The 13,572-nt window shown below is 39.9% G+C and overlaps 1 long non-coding RNA gene across 1 annotated transcript; it reads right to left on the minus strand.

Annotated features, from left to right (window-relative positions):
• Positions 1-2,746: 2,746 nt before the first annotated feature.
• Positions 2,747-5,563, minus strand: LOC138736405 (uncharacterized). Its single transcript, XR_011340270.1, has 3 exons — positions 5,170-5,563; positions 4,505-4,695; positions 2,747-3,012 (listed from the first exon to the last, which is right to left on the minus strand). It is a non-coding gene; the product is annotated as an uncharacterized lncRNA (long non-coding RNA).
• Between the last annotated feature and the right edge of the window lie 8,009 nt (positions 5,564-13,572).

The raw sequence follows: 13,572 nt of genomic DNA on the forward strand, positions 1-13,572 counted from the left end.
AAATTATTGTGTGTGCAATCTTCATAAGAACATCTTTTAACTTTTTTTGGTGCCTGTTTTACAGACTGTTTTAAATAAGACCAGCTCCTGTGAGCTGTGGCACAAGGCATTTTACTTAAGGCAGAACTAAAGGTTGAATATGTTTCAAGTTCTCTTGCAGAGGCTCTTGTGCTACAATGTCTGTTATGTACTCTAACAAATTGGAGGGTTGTGCCCCATACAGACAAGCAGCTCCAACTGCATTTTAATAAGGTCTAACATATTCAAAACCCATGCAAATATGGTTTGTGTTTCATTTTACAATTTTTACACTAACACAAAGGAAAGTCAGATTGTTATTCATTTTATTAAAATCTAGTGATTGGTTATATGTAAAAGCATGGCAAGAGGATCAACTAAAACCTGCCTGGGATGGTCCCTTCTGTGTACTTTTAATTACAGACACCGCAGTAAGAACAAGAGAGAAAGGCTGGACCCACATTCAAAGAATTAAACCAGCTTCTGAACCACAACATCACGACACACAGATTCAACCCCCAACCTGGCATGCAGTCCCTCATCCTTCAGACCTGAAACTTACACTGCGCCGTGACAAAGTGCCATAATGTTACATTTATTGTCCTATTTTAATGGTTTATAGAGTTATTGTTGTATTCTTTATTGCCGTATTTTAATGGGTTTTTACATTTATTGTCGTATTTTAATGGTTTATTCAGTTATTGTTGTATTTTATTGCGGTTTTCAATGGGTGTTACATTTATCGTTGTTTATTCAGTTATTGTTGTATTTTATTGCTGTTTTCAATGAGCTTTACATTTATTGTGGTTTATTCAGTTATTGTTGTATTTTATTGCTGTTTTCAATGAGCTTTACATTTATTGTTGTTTATTCAGTTATTGTTATATTTTATTGCTGCTTTCAATGGGTTTTACTTTCATTGTTGTTTTACTCATTTTTTGGAATATTGTTCGTTAATGTTTTAAGTCCCACTGGAATAGGGGCAGCAGAGGTTACAATTGTGCTCCTTTAGAATGTAGACAGGGCATAGATTTAATGTATAGTCATAGTGGGATATGGGTTAACAAGGGATTCCAATACGGACCAGGGGAACTGAACAGCTTTAGTGGAGTACATCTAATTTGTATCTTAGCCTACACAGGTATTAAAGACAGGAGTTTTGAAGCGATAGCACAAAGGACATGGTGGGACAAAGACAGACAGAATGGTAGTCAGGATTGTACATGTAACACAGAGAGAGAGAGAGTTAATACATATGCTAATGTACACAGACAGGCTGCAACTCACAAGTTCAATGATACATATGCTAATGTTAGCAGACAAGCTGCAACACACAGTTAAATCACAAGAAACAATCCCCCCCCAGCTTGGTCTCTTTTCATCACCCCGTGAAGGGGAGCACCAGTTACCAACAACGTGAGCTGCTTGACACTTTAATATCAGGCTCCAAACAGCCTTCGGAGATCGGTGGCCCTAGGGTTCGGGGCTGAAGAGGACATCAGATACTAGCCACAATTCAACGGAACCGCCTGACTACTCGTTCGCTGCTGAAGGCAGCGTTTCTCAGAGACTGCTACTTGTTGCTGCTGAAGGCAGCGTCTCTCACAGACTTCGTCAGGACAATGCTTACAAAAGTCGGGTGGTTAAAAGACACTGCTTCAATGTTTCAACGTGAATCTGCCCATGCCCATGTTCAGACGTGGCAACTTCGGACTGATGTGGGATGGACTAGACTCTTTACTGAGAACTGGAGCCTGATACTCACAACCCTAATAAGCAGCTGGACTCGCTACTCTGACCTTCATGGTGCTCCCCTACCTAAAGACTTTACACAGGTGTTACAATTCGGTTATTGACCAGCTGGGTAAAACTACACCTTACAATTGAAAGATCAGTATTACTGATCTAAAAGAAAAGTGAGGAAGGGGGGGGGGGATCAGTCACACTGACACTAGTAACCAAAGATCAGTAACACTGATCATGGTGAAAGATCAGTATTACTGATCTAAAAGAAAAGTGAGGATTGTGAGAGATGGGAAAATTGATCTAAAATTATGAACATGGAAGAAACTAAAGTTCATCAGTAAAATGGCTGTAACCAGTTCAAACGGGATAAGCTTGGGGCTTAGGATGCAGGAAAGCAGAGTCAGCACGATTAACATAAGAATCTTCTAGTCTTTGTGACAAGACCATAGGACTAAGATAAGGAATGGTAAGGTACAATAGAATGTAGGAAGTTGAGGTAGTCTGGATCAGATAAGGGTCTCCTAGCCCTGGACAGAAGTACCAAGTCATACATTTCTAATTAGCTAACCATACACAGATTTATACATATGAAATTAGCCAACCCTAGATAGAATGAGTCAACTCTGCATATCAAGAGACTGTAGCCCCGAGAATCAGGAAGGTGTGAATAAGGACAATGACATGAAGGGACACCGACAGGATACCCCCCCCCCTGGTTCTCCAAGTATACTGAAATTGCACGTAGGCAGGCAGGATTGCCTAATGCCAAACCTCTCCAGCAGGAGGCAGAAGAATGTAAGGGGGAGGGTATTCCTACACTGAAATCAACTGTATAAAAGTTGGGTGAGCCCCAGTGTCTGTGTGTATTCCCAGGGTAAGGGGAAGCACCCAACTTTGCATTGTTGTAGTAATAAATGTTCTTTGTTCTCAATTTTTGTCTCGAGCAATTTCTTTAAAGGTACTTTAATTTCTAACAACATCATAACAGCCTTTGAACCTTTTAATATCTTCATACTAAAAAGCATCATTCAATTTTTGTCTTCCCAAACTTAAAATCAAAGTAATTGTTTGTGTTTGGTGTCCTGCTTCCGAAATGTTTGGGATGGACCACCAAACACTTCTAAAGTAAATGGTCCATTGTTCTCAGTAACTCAAAAACCATCATAAAATCTTTCATCGCTCCACTTCAACTGCAGTCACAGTCGACTTCTGTCCCTGAGATGATGTCAGCTGCAATCTTGAAAGAATCTGTTTTTAAAATGCAAATATATTGTCATTGTGTGCCTGAAACCAAACCCACAAAATAACCTTACTAAGACATATAAATATGAAATACCGTTTAACATTAAACTAAGGATTAATAATTGCACATTCATCGCACCCCGAACAGCTCAACCACCATTGTCAAGCTGATCAGATTGCATTACTGGAAGCCTTTGTCTCCACTTTTCACCCGTCCACCCTCCTCCATCCCATGTGACTCAGCTTCCACCTGAGCCCCTTTTCCTCAACTTTGTCTTGCACCCGGCAATCACCTCTACCCCTCCACTGACAGACTCCTCAACAACAAACTCTTGTGGCGACCCACTTACCAGCAAGCAAACTGACTCTCAAAATGGTGGGCGACCTGTGGAAAACACATGACATCACTGATAACATCACTTCCTGTACATACGACAGAAGCATTGATATTTATAAGCCAAGCATGCAAGCTTGGGCTTGCACTGACTCCACAGCGTATGCATCAATTCGACAACGTGTATAGCAATTCCACAATATGTACATCAATGTCTATGGTAGCTGAATACAGAATACTTTGTTATTGCACCATTTCTTTATATGTTTACATATACGTTGAGTACAGGTTTTTTGCACTACCAATAAGTGATTATTCTGCCATGCCCACAGGAAATAAAAAATCTGAGAGTTGCAAGGGATGTCATATATGTACTCTGGAAATAAATTTGAAACCCCTTTCTGTCTGCCATCCTTCACACCTCCCATGTTCACCAGTGTCCTACTGGCCCTTCCAATCCCTCCTACCCTGTCCACATTTCATTATCTACCTCACCTCTGCACACTAAATCTTGAAGGGTTTCATCATGAAACATCAATTCCTTTTCTCTTAGAGCCACAGAGTTGCTCCAGTGGATTAGATTTTTCTCATGCAACAAAAGAGTTTAAGTTTTGAATGAGAGCAAGGCTAATTTTGATATTAAACAGAAACTTGCAGAGGTTGATTTGGAGAGGCTGTTTATGGTAAGTGGAAGACTTTGAGCCAGACAACGTAAGCCAGACAGTATCTTGGGCTCAGCTCTTCCATGCCAACCAAGTTGTCTACCTGGGCCCATCCCTCCTGTCCCCATTTAGGCAAATCATTCTAAACTTTTCCCTTCCATGTTTAAATGGATTTTTACTTACTTTTGCCACTTGCTCTGCCATTTCATTCCATATGCCCACCACCGTCAGGTCTGTTTGCCCTATGTCCTTTCATTTTAGATTGCCCGACTCATCTGAAAAGACAGACTATTTTCTGTTTTTATGCCCCTTGTGATATTATAGACCCAGCAGCCTCCCACGCTCTAGGGAGGTAAGTCCCAGCCTTCTTAGCCTCTGATTTCAAGCCTTCATGACCCTGTTAATCCTTTTGCACCTTCTGCTGCTTAATATTTTTCCTTTTTTTTCTGTTAGAAAACAAAAAAATACGCGCCACTAGAGCATGGAGAAGAATAACACTCACACCAAAGCCTTGATTTTTCTGACCGTCACGCTTATAGGGGCCCCTGGCACTGACGTCAAGGCCCAGTGACATCAGAGCACCGGACTCGGGATGGCCGGTGATCCCGACAGAGTTCCCCACCTTCTCACCATGCGGAGGTCATCGTTCGTTGGCCATTTTGCAGACTAGTCCATGTCTCCGTGCACAGATCGCTACAATAGGAGCACAATGTGTACAAAGTTGTGCTTGATGCTTGATAAGTACATTTCGGAAAAAAGGTGCAAGGGAGAAGCCATTCACATCCCAATATGTCTGTCCAAGAGGTCGTGCACTGCTTGACTTGGACCACCCTCATATTGGAGGAACAAGACCTCATCTTCCTTCTGGGCATCCTCCAACTGCATGGCATTAACATCAACTTCTCCAGTTTTCATTAGCCTCCCTCCCTCCCATGTATTCCTTTGTCTTCTTTCCCCGAGCTCTGACTCTCTTTTCCTTTCCCTCTTTCTCCTTTCATCCAGCTATGCATTCACAGAGACCATCCCCCCCTCCACTGATCAATTCTTTCCTCTCCTGTCGTCCTATACCTAACCAATGATCACCTTTATTCTGTTGGTCTGTGCTCCTCCCCTGCCTTTTCTTTCCTTCACCCCAGTCTTTTAAAAAATAATAGACCTTTTCTATACCTGGGTGACCAGAACTGCACCAATGTCTTGTTCATATGTATCATTCCTCCTGTTACAAACTAAACCAGCAGCAATGGAAAATTCACCAAGACAATGGCATCCTCATGGCGAACTGGCCACGCTTGTATTGCCATGTGGCGGGGCAGCCATGGGGAAAATGGGGTCGTCAGAGGTTTCTCTCCGACTCCAGCATCCCTTCCACCGCGCACCCTGAGTAGCGATTATGATGTCACAATGCACCAGGTAACTGAGCTCATGCTGCCCTTAAAGGGGCATGCTGAATATTAATAAAAGCAGTCATTAATGACCCTCAAAGTGGTGGCTGTTTATCTTCCACTGCTCACACCACCACAATGGTGACCCTGACAAGCCCAGGTGTTTTTCATGGATTCAGCAGAGGTTAACGCTGTCTCCATCAAGCTTCCCCCCTTTTGGACCCACTGACCCAGAATGTGGTTCGGGCAGGCGGAAGCACGATTTCAACTCTGCAACATCTCCTCAGAAGACATGATGTTCTATCATGTCGTGAGTACTCTGGACCAAGATATGGCAGAGAGGGTGGATGACATCATCCACCACCACCCCGGCTACAGGCAAGAACACCGCTCTCAAAGACCTGCTGCTTGGAACTTTCAGGCTAACTCCCCACCAACAGGCTTCCAGGTTCCTTCACCAAGATGGGCTTGGGGACCATAGTTCGTCGGCATTGATGGATGAAATGGTGGCCCTGGCGGAAAACCACAAGCCTTGTTTTCTCTTACGCCAGATATTCCTGAAACAGATCCCAGAGGACATCCAGTGACTCCTCACAGATGAAGACTCCTCGAACCTGAGGAGAGCAGCTGTCCATGTGGATGCCCTCTGGCACACAAAAAGGGAGAATGAGGCAGCCCTCAACCAGGTGGCACGGAGGAGTCACGTGATGGAGAAGTGGCCGGTCGGGGAACTCCAGCCCTCTCCAGAAAAGTTTAAAGAAAACACAGGCACAAACATAAAAATTAAAATAAAGTGAAAGTAAAGGTGGGAAGAAAATGGCAGCGAAGAAAGAAAAGTCAAAAGCAATGGGAAGAAGAGAAGAAGAAAGGACGTCGGAAGAAGAAGGTGAAGGCCTTACGTGTCCGAGGATGCCCGCCGCGGAGAGAGAAGCCCGCTCCCTAAGGTCAGTTGAAGTCCCGAGCTCGGGACTACAAAAATGGCTCACGGAGCCAAGCAAAAGTGCGCAACCGCGCATGCGCGAGGAGTCGTGCATGCGCGATGCGCATGACAAAAAAAACACTGATGGGAGGGGGGACCAGGTGAGGAGTCGATCTCCACAGCTGAGAATGACAGCTGCAACACAACAACAGGAAAAGAACATAGAAAACAACGAGAACAAGAAAGAAGAGAGTAAAAAGAAAACAAGGAAACAACAGATGACCAACCCAGAGGAAGAAGAAGAAGAAGAACATAGAGAAATGGAAGAAGAAGGGAAAGGCAAGACAATGGATTTTTTTTTAAGAATATATGGAATCAGTAAAAGAATGGCAATCACAAGAATTTAGTGAAATAAAAAGAAGAATTAAAAGTACAGAAGAAAAAATGAATAGATTAGAGATGGTCATGTCAGATATAGGAAAAAGAGTGGACAAAGTGGAAGAACGAGAAACAGCCGTAGAAATGGAAGTAGAGGACTTAAAAAAGAAATTAGAAGAATCTGGTAAAAAAGTTAAAGAGACACAAGAGCTGTTAGCTCAGAAGATAGATATAATGGAAAATTATAATAGAAGAAATAATATAAAGATAGTGGGCCTTAAGGAAGATGAAGAAGGCAAGAATATGAGAGAATTTATAAAAGATTGGATCCCCAGGGTCCTAGGAAGACCAGAATGACAGGAAGAAATGGAAATAGAAAGGGCACATAGAACATTAGCCCCGAAACCACAGCCACAACAAAAACCAAGATCCATTTCAGTAAAATTCCTAAGATATACAACAAGAGAAAATATATTGGAGAAAGCAATGAAGAAAATAAGAGAAGACAAAAAGACACTGGAATACAAAGGTCAAAATTTTTTTTTTTTGTCCAGACATAAGTTTTGAACTCCTGAGGAAGAGAAAGGAGTTTAATACAGCAAAAGTGATCCTATGGAAAAAAGGATATAAATTTATGCTAAAGTACCCAGTGGTATTTAAAATAGTTATTCCAGGGCAGCAAAACAGACTATTCTCGGATTCGGAGGAAGCACGAAAATTTGCAGAAGAACTACAAAACAGACAGAGAGATGGAGACATGTAACGAGAGTAAAAATGACCACGAACTTTATGTATGTGTGTATATGGGTATATATATATTTATCATTACATCCGGTACCGCACGGATGGCAGTCTCTTCAATCTGAGGCCCCTGCAAGCTCACACCAAGACACAAGAGAAACTTGTCCGTGAACTACTCTTTGCAGACGATGCCACTTTAGTTGCCCATTCAGAGCCAGCTCTTCAGCGCTTGACGTCCTGTTTTGCGGAAACTGCCAAAATATTTGGCCTGGAAGTCAGCCTGAAGAAAACAGAGGTCCTCCATCAGCCAGCTCCCCACCATGACTACCAGCCCCCCCACATCTCCATCGGGCACACAAAACTCAAAACGGTCAACCAATTTACCTATCTCGGCTGCACCATTTCATCAGATGCAAGGATCGACAACGAGATAGACAACAGACTCGCCAAGGCAAATAGCGCCTTTGGAAGACTACACAAAAGAGTTTGGAAAAACAACTAACTGAAAAACCTCACAAAGATCAGCGTATATAGAGCCGTTGTCATACCCACACTCCTGTTCGGCTCAGAATCATGGGTCCTCTACCGGCATCACCTACGGCTCCTAGAACGCTTCCACCAGCGTTATCTCCGCTCCATCCTCAACATTCATTGGAGTGCTTTCATCCCTAACGTCGAAGTACTCGAGATGGCAGAGGTCGACAGCATCGAGTCCACGCTGCTGAAGATCCAGCTGCGCTGGGTGGGTCACGTCTCCAGAATGGAGGACCATCGCCTTCCCAAGATCGTGTTATATGGCGAGCTCTCCACTGGCCACCGTGACAGAGGTGCACCGAAAAGGTACAAGGACTGCCTAAAGAAATCTCTTGATGCCTGCCACATTGACCACCGCCAGTGGGCTATCGCCTCAAACTGTGCATCTTGGCGCCTCACAGTTTGGCGGGCAGCAACCACCTTTGAAGAAGACTGCAGAGCCCACCTCACTGACAAAAGGCAAAGGAGGAAAAATCCAACACCCAACCCCAACCAACCAATTTTCCCCTGCAACCGCTGCAACCGTGTCTGCCTGTCCCGCATCGGACTTGTCAGCCACAAACGAGCCTGCAGCTGACGTGGACATTTACCCCTCCATAAATCTTCGTCCACGAAGCCAAGCCAAAGAATATATATATATATATATATATATATATATATATGTGTGTGTGTGTGTGTGTGTGTGTGTGTGTGTGTGTGTATGTATACATGTGTGTACATGAGTGTATCTGTATTTAAAGGAAAATATATAGAGTATAGATAAGAATTGATAAGGGAAAGAAAGGGAAGAGAGTAAGTAAGGAGGGAATTAAGAGAGTGACCTTTGTTATATATGAAAATTAAAATCTTCTGGGTGGGGAGGAGTTACGGTCACTGCGAAATCAGTTGACGCTTGCGAGTGAATTCGCAAATCCAAATGGAGAGGGGAGATGTGGTTGCCCGACAAGGGATAAAGGCCAACTCAGGAAGGGGAGGGGATACTGGGGTTAAAGAAATTTTAGATAGGAGAATAAGGGAAATGTTTTATGTTTTAGAAATGTTGTCTTATAAAGTATTCAAAATAAGAAAACAGAAATGGATAAGAAGGAAAGGTGATTAGGAAACGGAAAGGAAAGATAAACAAAGTATGAAATAGCTACGTTGAACTATATGACTTTAAATATTAACGGAATACATAACCAAATCCAAAGGAAGAAACTGCTAAATATACTGAAAAAAGAAAAAATTGATATAGCATTCGTGCAAGAAACACATTTAACTGAAATGGAGCACAAGAAATTAAAGAGAGATTGGGTAGGACATCTAACAGCAGTGTCATATAATTCAAAAGCTAGAGGAGTAGCTATATTAATCAGTAAAAATGTACCAATTAAAATTGAAGAGGAAATAATAGATCCAGCAGGGAGATATGTAATGATAAAATGTCAGATATATTCGAAGTTTTGGAATTTACTCAATGTATATTCACCTAACGAAGATCAAAAATTTATGCAAGATATTTTTTTGAAGATAGCAGACACGCAAGGGAACATACTAATAGGAGAGGATTTCAACCTTAATTTGGATTCAAACATGGATAAAACTGGGAAAAAAAATTAACAGAAAGAACAAAGTAACCAAATTTATAATTAAATCGATGCAAGAAATGCAACTTTTGGATATATGGAGGAAACAACACCCAAAGGAAAAGGAATATTCATATTATTCGGGTAGACATAAAACATACTCAAGAATAGACCTATTCCTGTTATCAGCTCGTATGCAAGACAGTGTAAGAAAAACAGAATATAAAGCTAGAATATTATCAGACCACTCACCCTGATATTGACAATAGAGTTAGAGGACATCCCTCCAAGAATGTATAGATGGAGATTAACCTCCATGCTACTTAAAAGGCAGGATTTTAGAGAATTAATTGAAAGACAAATTAAAATGTACTTTGAAATAAATACGGAATCAGTGAAAGATAAGTTTATACTATGGGACGCAATGAAAGCATTCATCAGAGGGCAAATAATAAGTTATGTAACCAAGATGAAGAAGGAAACAGAGCAGTTGGAAAGGGAAATAGCAAATATAGAAAAAGAATTAGCAATGAAGGAAGACACAACTAAAAGAAGAGAATTGGCAGATAAAAAAATAAAATATGAAACACTACAAACATATAAGGTGGAGAAGAACATAATGAAGACAAAACAGAAATATTATGAACTAGGAGAAAAAACGCACAAAATTCTAGCATGGCAGCTTAAGACCGAACAAACTAAGAGAATGGTATTGGCATCAAGGAAAAAAGACAAACAAATCACATATAATCCAACAGAGATTAATGAAAACTTCAGAGAATTCTACGAAAAATTATACCAATCTAACAACGAAGGGAAAGAAGACAAAATAGATGAATTTTTAACTAAAATTGAATGACCAAAATTACAAATAGAGGAACAAAATAAATTAACAGAACTATTTGAAATAGTAGAAATACAAGAGATAATAAAAAAACTAATGAATAATAAAACACCAGGAGAGGATGGATTCCCAATAGAATTCTATAAAACATTTAAAGATTTATTAATTCCTCCCCTCCTGGAAGTAATCAACCAGATTGATAAAACACAAAGCTTACCAGATTCATGCAAAACAGCAATAATTACAGTAATACCAAAGACAAGGAAAGATCCACTAGCACCAGCATCATATAGACCAATATCATTACTTAACACAGATTATAAGATAATAGCCAAACAGATTAGCCAACTATGTACCAAAAGTAGTAAATCTAGACCAAACTGGATTTATTAAAAAAAGATGAACAACAGACAATATTTGTAAATTTATTAACTTAATTCATGCAGTAGAAGGGAATAAAACTCCAACAGTCGCGGTTGCTTTAGACGCAGAGAATGCCTTTGACAGAGTAGAATGGAATTATTTATTCAAAGTACTACAAAAATTCAGTTTACCAGAGAAATATATTAATTGGATTAAAGCATTATATAAGGGGCCATTGGCGAAAGTGACAGTAAATGGATATATATCAAAGCAATTTAACTTAAGCAGATCAACAAGGCAGGGATGCCCACTATCGCCCTTATTGTTCGCATTAGCTATAGAACCACTAGCAGAATTGATAAGAACAGAAAGTAAAATAAAAGGGATAACAATAAAAGACAAGGAATATAAAATCAGTTTATTTGCAGATGATGTTATAGTATACTTAACAGAACCAGAAATATCAATAAAAGAATTACATAAGAAATTGAAGGAATATGGAGAAGTGCCGGGATACAAGATTAACGCAAATAAAAGTGAAGCAATGCCAATGAATAATGCGGATTTCTCAAAATTTAAGAAAGAATCACCATTCAGATGGCAAATGCAAGCAATACGATACCTAGGTATACAAATAAATAAAAACCTCGGCCATCTATATAACCTTAATTATTATCCACTAATGAAAAAATTACAAAACGACTAATAGGAAGGATAAACTGAATTAAAATGAACATTTTCCCAAGGATACTATACCTATTTCAGGCATTGCCAATACACTTGATGGAAAAATTCTTCTAGGAGTTAAAGGAAATAATAAGGAAATTTTTATGGAAAGGGGGGAAACCGAGGATAGCACTAGATAAATTAACAGAATGGTATAAACAAGGAGGTTTACAACTGCCAAGATACCTGAACATATATTATGCAAATGGGATGAAAAATTGGTACAATGTAGGAATTCTCCAGTATTACATCATCTGCTCAATATCTGGAAGAAGATTCATGTAGAAAGGAATAAAACAAATTACCAATTACCAAAACTAATACTGACGCAAAATCAGCTAATCCCTTTTACAATAGATAATCTTTCCTTTAGAGAATGGGAGAAAAAAGGGGTCAAAAGAATAGAAAATTGCTTTTCAGGAAATAAATTATTATCCTTTCAACAAATGAAGGATAAATATAATATAACTCACGATACAGTGTTGGCATACTACCAACTGAAATCCTACTTGAAGGACAAATTGGGAAGCAGTCTGAGGTTACCAGAGGGAAGTAATTTTGAATATGTGATAATCAAAAAATTTATAACAAATATGTATATTAAATTGCACGAATAGGAGAATGAGGAAACATATGGTAAAACTAAACAAAAATGGGAACAAGATTTAAACATAAAGATAAAGAAGGAAACATTGGAGAAGTTATGCTCTGGAACTATGAGAAATACAATAAACATGAGGTTACGTATGATACAATATAACTGGATACACAGGCTATATATTACACCTCAAAAGTTAAATAAATGGGACCCACCAGTATCTGACAGATGTTTTCGCTGTAAAAAGGAAATGGGAACAACAATTCATGCAATCTGGACATGTGAGAAAGTGAAAAAATTTTGGGAAGATCTAAACCAGATATTAAATAAAATCACAAAAAGCAATATACCAAAAAACCCAGAGATCTTCCTCCTAAATAACATTTAAAAAAAAAGAATTTGGACTTGATTTGGATGGTGTACAAAAAAGATTTGTTAGGACAGCCCTAGCTGTAGCAAAAAAATGTATTATGTCAGACCATATGTTTAACCATTAGGTTAAAAGGAGGGACAAAAGGTTTGAGAGAGCTGTGGTTTTCAAGGAATATTGGAAACTTGGTTCGAAGAAAAAGGGAGGCGTACATTAGATATAAGAAGCATGGAGTTAAGGAGATGTTTGAAAGATACATTGAATGTAAGAGGAATCTTAAGAGAGGAATTAGGAAAGCTAAAAGAAGGTACGAGAAAACTATGGCAAGCAGGGTGAAAACTAATCCAAAAGAGTTCTACAAATATGTTAATGGTAAGAGGAAAGCTAGAGACAAAATTGGTCCCTTAGAAAATCAGAGCGGAAAACTGTGTGTGGAGCCTAGAGAAATGGGGGAGATATTGAACAGTTTCTTTTCTTCGGTATTCACTAAGGAGAAGGATATTGGGAGATGTGAGATTAAAAAAAGCAAATTGGGTAAATATGGGGAATATAGAGATTACAAAAGGTGTAGTTTTAAGGCTTTGAAGAATATAAAGGAGGATAAGTCTCCGGGACCAGACGGGATCTTCCCCAGGACATTGAGAGAAGTGAAGGAGGAAATAGCAGAGGCTCTGGCGGTAATTTTCCAAATGTCATTAGATATGGGGATAGTGCCGGAGGATTGGCGCATTGCGCATGTGGTTCCGTTATTTAAAAAGGGTTCAAGGAGGAAGCCTGGCAACTATCGGCCTGTAAGTTTGACGTCTGTGGTAGGTAAATTAATGGAGAAAATTCTTAGAGATAGTACTTATAAACATCTGGATAGACAGGGTCTGATCAGGAGCACTCAACATGGATTTGTGGGAGGAAGGTCATGTTTGACCAATCTGATTGAATTTTTTGAAGAGGTGACTAGGAATGTGGATGAGGGTAGCGCAGTGGATGTTGTCTATATGGACTTCAGTAAGGCCTTCGATAAGGTACCACATGGAAGGTTAGTTAGGAAGGTGCAGTCTTTAGGTATAAATTTTAAGATAGTCAAATGGATTGAACATTGGCTGAAAGGGAGAGGCCAGAGAGTGGTAGTGGATAATTGTCTGTCAGGTTGGAG

This window comes from Narcine bancroftii, chromosome 6, assembly GCF_036971445.1.
Source record: "Narcine bancroftii isolate sNarBan1 chromosome 6, sNarBan1.hap1, whole genome shotgun sequence".
Classification (NCBI taxonomy): Eukaryota; Metazoa; Chordata; class Chondrichthyes; order Torpediniformes; family Narcinidae; genus Narcine; species Narcine bancroftii.